The sequence below is a fragment of the Belonocnema kinseyi genome, chromosome 10 (genome assembly GCF_010883055.1).
Source record: "Belonocnema kinseyi isolate 2016_QV_RU_SX_M_011 chromosome 10, B_treatae_v1, whole genome shotgun sequence".
NCBI classification, from domain to species: domain Eukaryota; kingdom Metazoa; phylum Arthropoda; class Insecta; order Hymenoptera; family Cynipidae; genus Belonocnema; species Belonocnema kinseyi.
This window is the reverse complement of record NC_046666.1, coordinates 116600109-116608909: the sequence shown is the minus strand read 5'-3', so window position 1 is coordinate 116608909 and position 8801 is coordinate 116600109.

Sequence of the window (8801 nt, the reverse complement as noted above, 5' to 3'; positions counted from 1 at the left end):
TTCTTATGCATTGTGACTCTCCATTTCTCTCTGTCCATATGAAGTTGACAGAAACCTGAGACGCATAGCAAACTATGCGATCTGCAGAGTATCTTCATAGTATCCACATAGTATCTCTTCCGTATCATACAACAAAAACTCAAAACAGCAGCAAGAACAACTTTTAAATTATTGAAATTCGGATTCTACGTTAAAATTCGCATTAGAAGGCCACGGAGTAATCGCAATAATTTTCCTTCTAACAATAGACTTCAAACGCATCATCTGTAAGTAGCAATCAACAGCCGTTATAGGTCTTATTTTTTTTTACATTTTACCGTTGCAAAAAAAACTATTGAAATTATTCAGTGGCATTCTCAAGGAAAATGTAACGTGGAATTTGAATTTCACAAATGTAAAAGTTGATATTACTATTTTTTTAAAGTTTTTGTTACATGATATGGAAGGCATACTATGTGGACACTATGCGGATACTCTGTAGAGTATCCTTTTCGTTCACTCAGTCCGCTACGGTGTTGAATAAATTATGTATATAATAATAAAGATATAAAATAACAAAAATATTAATTTTCACGGCTGAAAATCACTATATTAATTTTTGATACACGAAACCCGTTTTTCCTATTTTGAAACGAAATTATACTAAATTCTCATTCATTTTTATCATTTATTCTAACAGAAAGTCTCTGACTGTAATGAGCAGTAAAATGCAAAATATAATATTTTTCAAATTTAGCACTTGGTAATTTACAAATCAAATATTTGAAATCTGGAAATTATAAAGATTCCAAAAATATGTTATTCCACTTAAAAAGTTGTGAATCAAAGAATTTTCAAGTGTATATCAAATTGTATAGAATATTGTTAAATATATTTGACTCAATTCGACTGCAGTACCTTTAATTTTTAGGTACTATATTTTACTTAACTCGGGAAATTCGGAAAGCTGTAATTTTGCAACATTTGAAAACTCATTAACCAAAATCATAAATTTGGTTTATTTCTCATCAATGGCATTTCTAAAAATGATTCTTGAATTATTTTAGGTAGAATAAAATAGGATGTGCAAAATAATTTGTAGAACGAAATTCTTGACCGTTTTTTTATTTATTTTTTGAAAAAATAGAAAATTTAGTTGTTAGCCCGATTTTCAATTTTTGTTTCTTTAAGCATTTATGGCATTGCGATTAGCGAAAAATATTCAATTTTATTTTTTTTATTCTATTTTTGTAAACAATTTTAGAATGGTTGCGCAGGGGTGTTTGGAAGAAAAGAAATTATTATCCGGCAAAACTAATTATTACAAATAAATTTAAAAAACACATTGTGGATTTTTCCCATTTAAAGTACAAAAAGAAATTGTTTTTTACTTTTATTTTCTTTAAATAATGTCATCAGTTATGATTATCGATGAAAGTTTCACATTTCATATTTTTAAATACTTATGTCACTCATTCTACAAAAAAATCCGTTTAAACCAGAATTAATTTTCAACCTTATCTAAAAATGAATGTAAAAAAAAGTAAATTTTCCACCAAATTCTTCAATTTTCAAGCTAAAATTTTTCAAGAACAAATTTCGATGTACAAGTTAATTCTTTTATCTTAAAATTGCTTAAAATTATATAATAAAAAAATGTATCCTCAAGACTTTGAATCTTTTAAGTTCAATGATGATGATTAACTCTTTCTCAATTGTTCAATTTTTATTCGCGGTCTGAAAGTTTTTAGTTCCAACCTCTGATGACAAATACTCATAAAATAAAATACAGAAAAAAGTCAAAATAAGATAAAAAGGTCGTACTTATCTGGAAAAATGGTTTTAGCTTTTGTACTTCTTGTCCAAAATTCTGCACCAGGAAAAGTAGAGCAACAGGGTTACGACAATACTTACCGACAGATGACGCCACCATCGCGTCGGTAAGGTATGGAGCAATTGGTAACGGATGGCTCTGTTCCTAGCTAAGCTACCGACAGTCGGTAAAACAGCTTAGCGGCTACAAGGCCCCTTGTCGACAGATGGTGCCACCTTCGCAAGTTACCGACACCAACAGTTCACCTCTGGCAAAGGGTGGTTCTACGAGGCCACTTACCACCAGATGGCGCCACCGTCGCAAATTACGGACACCAATAGATGGCACGAATATAAAAGGGTGGTTCTGCTCCGTGCTAAGTTACCGATAATCGGTAAAACATATTGGCGTCTACGAGGCCAACGTCGCAAGTTACCGACAACAACAGATGGCGCCACTGGCAAAGGGTTGTTTTACTAGGCCACGTGTCGTCAGATGGCACTACCGTCGCAAGTTACTGAAACTGATAAATGCACCACTAAAAAAGGGCCATTCTGTTTTTTTTTTCTAAGAAACAGATCAGAAGCTGCGACCCCAACTGGTTGACAGATGGCACCACTGTCGCAAGTTACCGTCATCAACAGATGACGCCACAGACAAAGGGTGGTTCTCTTCCGTGCTAAGTTATCGACAGTATCGAAAACCTTGTTCTATGATTTACATTATGATTATATGCACGAAAAATATGACGAAAACTGTAAACTTCTATATACAGACATTTATGGCTTAGTTTATGAAGTCAAATGTCCCAATATTTACATGGATATGAAAAAAGCTTTCAACATTTTTGACACATCCGATTATCCCGTAAATAATGTTTACGGTATGCTTTAAGTCAACAAAAAAGTTCTAGGCCTCATGAAAGATGAGTGCAGTGGACAGAAGTAGTAAGGGACCACTTCGACCAGACATCTCTTCCACTATTCCTTAGCCCCCCTTACCGCACTATGGCGGCGATCCCCTCGCAGGTGGTTATGTGTCTATAAAGAGATGCCACCCTTCACTACATATGAACCTAATTATAGCGCTATGATTAAAAGATATGATTTAATCTAGTCAGTATTGTACTTCAATGATTCTTATATACTAGAGGTGTAAGGATCCTTTAAATGAAAACATAACATTTTACATGTTAATTTGGATATATTTATTGAGTAAAATATTTGTATAAGAAAAATAGCATAAAAATAATAATCATAACATTAGACGTGTATTTATAGTAAGAAAAGTTTGGCTAACTTCGACGATTCTGTCTGTGTTCATCATACAAGAGCACTATTTTTTACAATATTTACCACCATTTAGTCGTTGGCTTCTCATTGAAGAAGAGTATTTCTTCCATTTATTCTTCTTTAACAGTTTTTTGTAAAATTTACGGACGCTATTATCATTTTCGTCTAGATTATTCGTAAAGAAATTAGTAAAGTCAGACAAAGAATAATTATGACACATGCAATGAAGAAACATAATACAGTATCGACCACGCACATCCAAATTAGCACTTTATAGTCTTTTTGTATTCCACCTGTAGTAGGAGCAATTTCCTCGTAAACGAAGAAGATGTTCAGGTACAAGAGGTGGTAGCCCGCAACTGTCAAAGTAGGTAGCTCGTCCGTTGTTTCCGACGTGCATGGCAACCCAATGGGTATCATGTTGTTTGTTTCCATCCGTATTAGCGACAACTGCAGCAGGTTTTGTCCACCACTTGGAAATCTGATCGGCAGGGTATACACCTACTGTCCTTGTTTCAGTGAGTTGAAGCATATACAGTATCTGGAGTCTGTTCATAGTTTTTGAAGATATCAGATTTTCTTGAGTGGAGAATTCAGCAGTATCCTCACCTAAATCTGCTGAAATGTATGAAAGGTTATGTCATACGGTTGCAGATGATATGGCTGGACGCGTACTATAGGTTGATGTTTTATTGTATGCGTATGAAAGCACTCCATCTATTCGTTCCTTTTGGATCAAGTTCTTCAGTCTCAGAGCATTATTAAGAGCGCATACAAATTTCGAGTCCTTTTTTACCCCATAATAGAAGAAAATCTCATCCAAGAACTCCAACGTTTTAAACGATGGGCAGCCTAGTTCCTCCAGGTTTGTGATGCATCTACTTGTAATCTTTTGCAGCAAAAGAGCCTTATCATGTCCTCGAGTGTATATCAGTCTAGCAGTTCGGGTAACAGCTGCAAGATTAGCATGAAGAAAATTCATTGAAACATCTGCTTCAAACCATTCAATTCCATGATGTTTACAACTGAGCCAGTAATTTTGTCGTTGAGATGGGCTTGTTGGATCATTAAAAGCATAAGATAGAGAGGTAATCTAATGAGCTATACAGTGGCGATCTATAGTAACCAAAGCTACTTCTTTAGGCATTAAACAACCGGAATCATCACGAAACCCTTGTATATCAATCACGTAATCAGCCATGATTATTTTAAATACACTATGTAGCAGTAGACAGTTTCCTTCCATGACGGACAAGTAGAAACTAAGGTATTCAATAAGAAATTTAGGCCTAAATAAAAAAGACTCCCACTTCAACTGAGCACTGAAGTCTGCTAAAACTTGTCTAGACGAGTCTATTTCCAAAACATTATCATACTCTACATATACTAGACAATTAATTGTGTTAGCAAGTGCCTCTTTAAAACCACCTTCAATTCTGAGACTTCCATGTTTCACGAGATTCCAATATGAATAGCAATTTGCCGACAGATCAGGTGTAAGATCGAAAAAAAATAAACAATTTCCGCCTGGATATTGTTTTCGACCAATACTATTTCCCTCATTTAGAAAATGAATACCACTTCCAGTAAATAATCTGTTATACGCATCGATATAGAACCATTTAGTGTTGAAGGTTGGCTGTAGAGGTTTCGAAGATAACTGTGTACCGTCAAGATAAAGTGATGGATGATTGATTTAAAATTTTGGAAATTGAAGGGGATTTTGTTTCCATCGCCATTATAGGCAGTATTTTTCACAAATCCTATTATTATTCTTTTTGATAATTGTCCAAGAATAACATTGTCAAGAGTTTGACCATGAACACCCGATTGTATAGTCAAGGCTTTAACTTCGACACATGCGATAGGATATTTTGCAGTACCCTGAGATAGAGCTTTAGCGTGTAAGAAGAAAACAGGGGTTAAATTTTGCTCGGCGAACAAGTAGTGAGGCCTCTTCAATACGCACGTGATAGCTGTTGGTAGCATCCATACGACAGAAAGTGTCCTTTGAGCGAATTAGCCTAAGGCGTAATTCCACACCATTGATAAGAAATTTATCTTGACTAAAAACGTCGCAGTGTAAATTACCAAATCCACCTGATTGAAAAACGAATGCATTAAATTGTTTACTGTTCCTACTTTATCTAGCTGAACTGTATTTGCGGCTACTCTTGCAGGAGTTACTAACTTTACTCGAATACTTAGCATAGTATCTGCTAGGTCAAGGTATTTGTTATCGTGGCCAGGAACAACAAACTCTGTAGGGGCGTCATCGATGAGTGAAGCAACGGGTTTTTAATTAATATATTGCGAACTTTCTATAGATGTCTGTTTTGGGGGCGGTGAAAAAAGATCAAGCTCTGACTTCAAGCACTCACAGGAATGAGAATGAAGAAACGACATTTTTAGACTCATTTATTTCCAAAAATATCTTTAATTGCGCGATTTTTTGTATTTATATTTTTATTATTTTTAGTAGACTTTTTTCTCTTTACTGTAACATACTTTTTGAGATTTCTACTTGTGTTTTTTTCTCTTTTTCACTCTATCTGCACTCACAACGTGAAGCTTAACACGATTAGAAATAGACTGAACCACCTGCTTCTTCCTTCTATGCTTATAACCGGAACCTTTCATGATACGTTCCATTTTATTCATTGCACGGCATTTTAAATTTTGACCGGATTCTCCAAAACGATACTTAACCCAAATTTTAAGAGGTATCTTACTGTCCATGTCATTTATAACATTCATACCAGTTCGAAGAGATTCTTTTCCGATGACTCGAGCACTGTTAGTTAAGAAAGAAGGAACACGTCGGAATAAACGTCTGAGAAAGCTGCCAATTCCATGCCCTTTCTGATATCGAGCTCCAATGTATATTTGTGGAATACCTCTTCCACCTACTTGAGAGGAGTAATAATCTATGTAATGAGTCATTATTCTTCTTCTCTTATCTAGTCAATATGCTTAAAGTGAAGTGTAGCTGTCAGCGTACCGTACTCGAATGGTATTTGCAAACCAATGTGATCTCTTATATCAATTTCAATTGTAGGAAAACCTGTGCTAAGAACTGGTATGTAGTTGAGTGAGGAAAAATGGGTGACTTCTGTTGTACCAAAATTGTAATCTGTTGCATCTAAAGAAATTAAACTTTAAAGTGATTTTGTTACATCTCCGGTAACACGAGGTTCACAAATATCGCAGTAATTAAATAATTTATCCGGAAGAGCACTTGATATACTAGGCGGATGTCGAGCAGTGTAGTCCTTATTTTGAATTGGAATTGAATTGTCTGGAGCAAATTTAAGAATATTTGATAATTTATCACTAAGTACCAAAAAATGGTGATCAGACAGACATAATTTTTCGCACTGTTTTTTATACTTAAGTAACTGCTTTTGAATTTTTCAAATTTAAATTTAATAAGTTGACTTAATTCGTGAAGACTGTTTAGATTATTTAAGGGAGACACAATATTTGCATAAAGACCAGCTTGAAAGAAATTAACGATGGGTTTTTTCCACATAAGAGACATTACCCTTAGCATTCTCTCTCAGAGCAATAATATTTATTGCATCTTCAAAATTATTCCTCATATTTTCATCAGTCATTTTATCTTTTCTCATACTAATAGGTACGTTATATTTATGAAGAAGTCCAATACCTTTCTAAATGGATTTTCTATTTTTATTATTACCAATATATTGTGGATATTTATATCCTGCAGCCCCACTGTTCATAAGAACAATACGATTTTCAAACGAATCATCGTGTCTCACATGAAGAAATGTACAAGGAAGTTGTATTTCTGTCAGTGCTAAGACCCATTGCCCTTGTAGACGAATCTCATTTGGCAGTTGTGTTATAAAATTGGAAGTGGTATTCTCGAGAAAATATTTGATACTACTATTGCTTGGTAAAATAAGGTAAAATTGATCGATATTCATTTTTACAAGTTTTTTAAATTTGACGCTGGAATCTACGAATTAAATTTATCAGGACAACCTTTTCACTTGACAAGAAATTGTTTTCTGTTTCCCTTACCTTTAGTCTGTAATATTTTTTCAATTTGAAATTCTTCCTCCTCACTGTTTTTATTTCTGATATCAGTCAATTCTTGTTCATAAAAAACACCTTCTATTTCTTCTCCTGCTAGATCTTTCAACTCATACATATAAGGTGCTTGACTTCTTCCTGTAATGGCCCGCCTTACAACAAACAATTTCTCACTCCAGCCAGACTGATAACCTTTCTCAAAAACACGTTTCTCACGACTGATTCTGACTGTCGTTAATATTGTACTTAGGCTTTCTTTTGTACTTTCTTTCTTTACAAAAACGACGCTGAATATTCGCTTGAGCTTCGACTGCATTCGATAAGTTAACTTCAGAAGGTGCCATTCTAATACTAGAATGTTTTGCATTATTATAAGCACTCACAATTCGTTGCAAAATCGTCGAATATTTTTATGTGTAAAATACCACCCCATGCGTTCCTTGAGTGTTCGATTGAAACGTTCGACTGCCACTTAGTTAGAATTCCTGAACCAGATTGTACCTTCTCTTGGCGGCTACTTTTTCTAACTCTACTACGACTCCTCGCACGAATTGAATTATTAGGAATTTTAAGAGCCGTATTTATCCTTGTTTCATCCTCAGTAGTTTCATCATCTGTTATAAGAGATTCTTGGTTTAATCGGTAATTGATGTCGCGCTCTACCTGCTTAGCTTGAATCCAATATTCATGATTTTTCACGAGCTCTCGCGGTCTGCCAAGCTCTTGAAGTATACGGGCAAAGTAACTTCTTCCTGGAGGGTTAGCACTTTTTCTATACCTCAATGCATAATTAACGAGATCTGTAATGTTTGAATGTTTAAAACGTTTTCCGTCAATGATCACTGAGCCATATTTATCCCATTTTATTCTGTCGGTGAAGTCAGGCTTTATTAGGCGATTAAGTAGTTAATTAAGTATTAATTTCCTATGTTTATCGAAAAGGAAGAGAAATTTATTCGGCACTTGACTGCAGTCTTTCCACCTTTCAAGTTCATTGTATGGAAAAGGCGAAAATAATATTCGACTTATTTCAGAATCTAATCTACCAAGATTGCTTGCAGGAGTCTGTGTAGTGGCACCAGGTATCGATGGTTTGAAAAATCCGCGCCCATCCTCTCCAAGATTTTGTCGACGAATCTCAATTCTTTTTATGAAAGAAACAGCTGAATCAACAATTTCATCAAGTCGATAATATTAAAGAACAGGAAAGAAATATTTTGCCTTTCCTAACAATAGTTAATGGCATCAAAATTTGCGTGAAATACAAGCTTCAGTTTACAATGGTAGATGGGAAAGTTTGTAATTCTGTAAGTAACACAGCATCAGGAATGCGCTGTTATCTCTGTGATGCTACATCGTCAGAATTTAACAATGTTGATAAAATGCTGGAAAAACTATTGATAAAGAGAATTTACTGTTTGGTCTCTCCTCTCTGCATGCATGGTTTAGATTTTTTGAGTTTTTTTTTGCACGTATCATACAGATTGGAAATGAAATCGTTGCAAATAAGGAAAAAAATACTGAAGAAGTGGAAAAAAGAAAAAGGAAGATACAAAAAAATTCTACAAACAATTAGGTTTGCTGGTTGATCTACCAAAACAGAATTATGGGAGTTCTAATGATGGTATTACTTCCAGACGATGTTTCGAAAATAC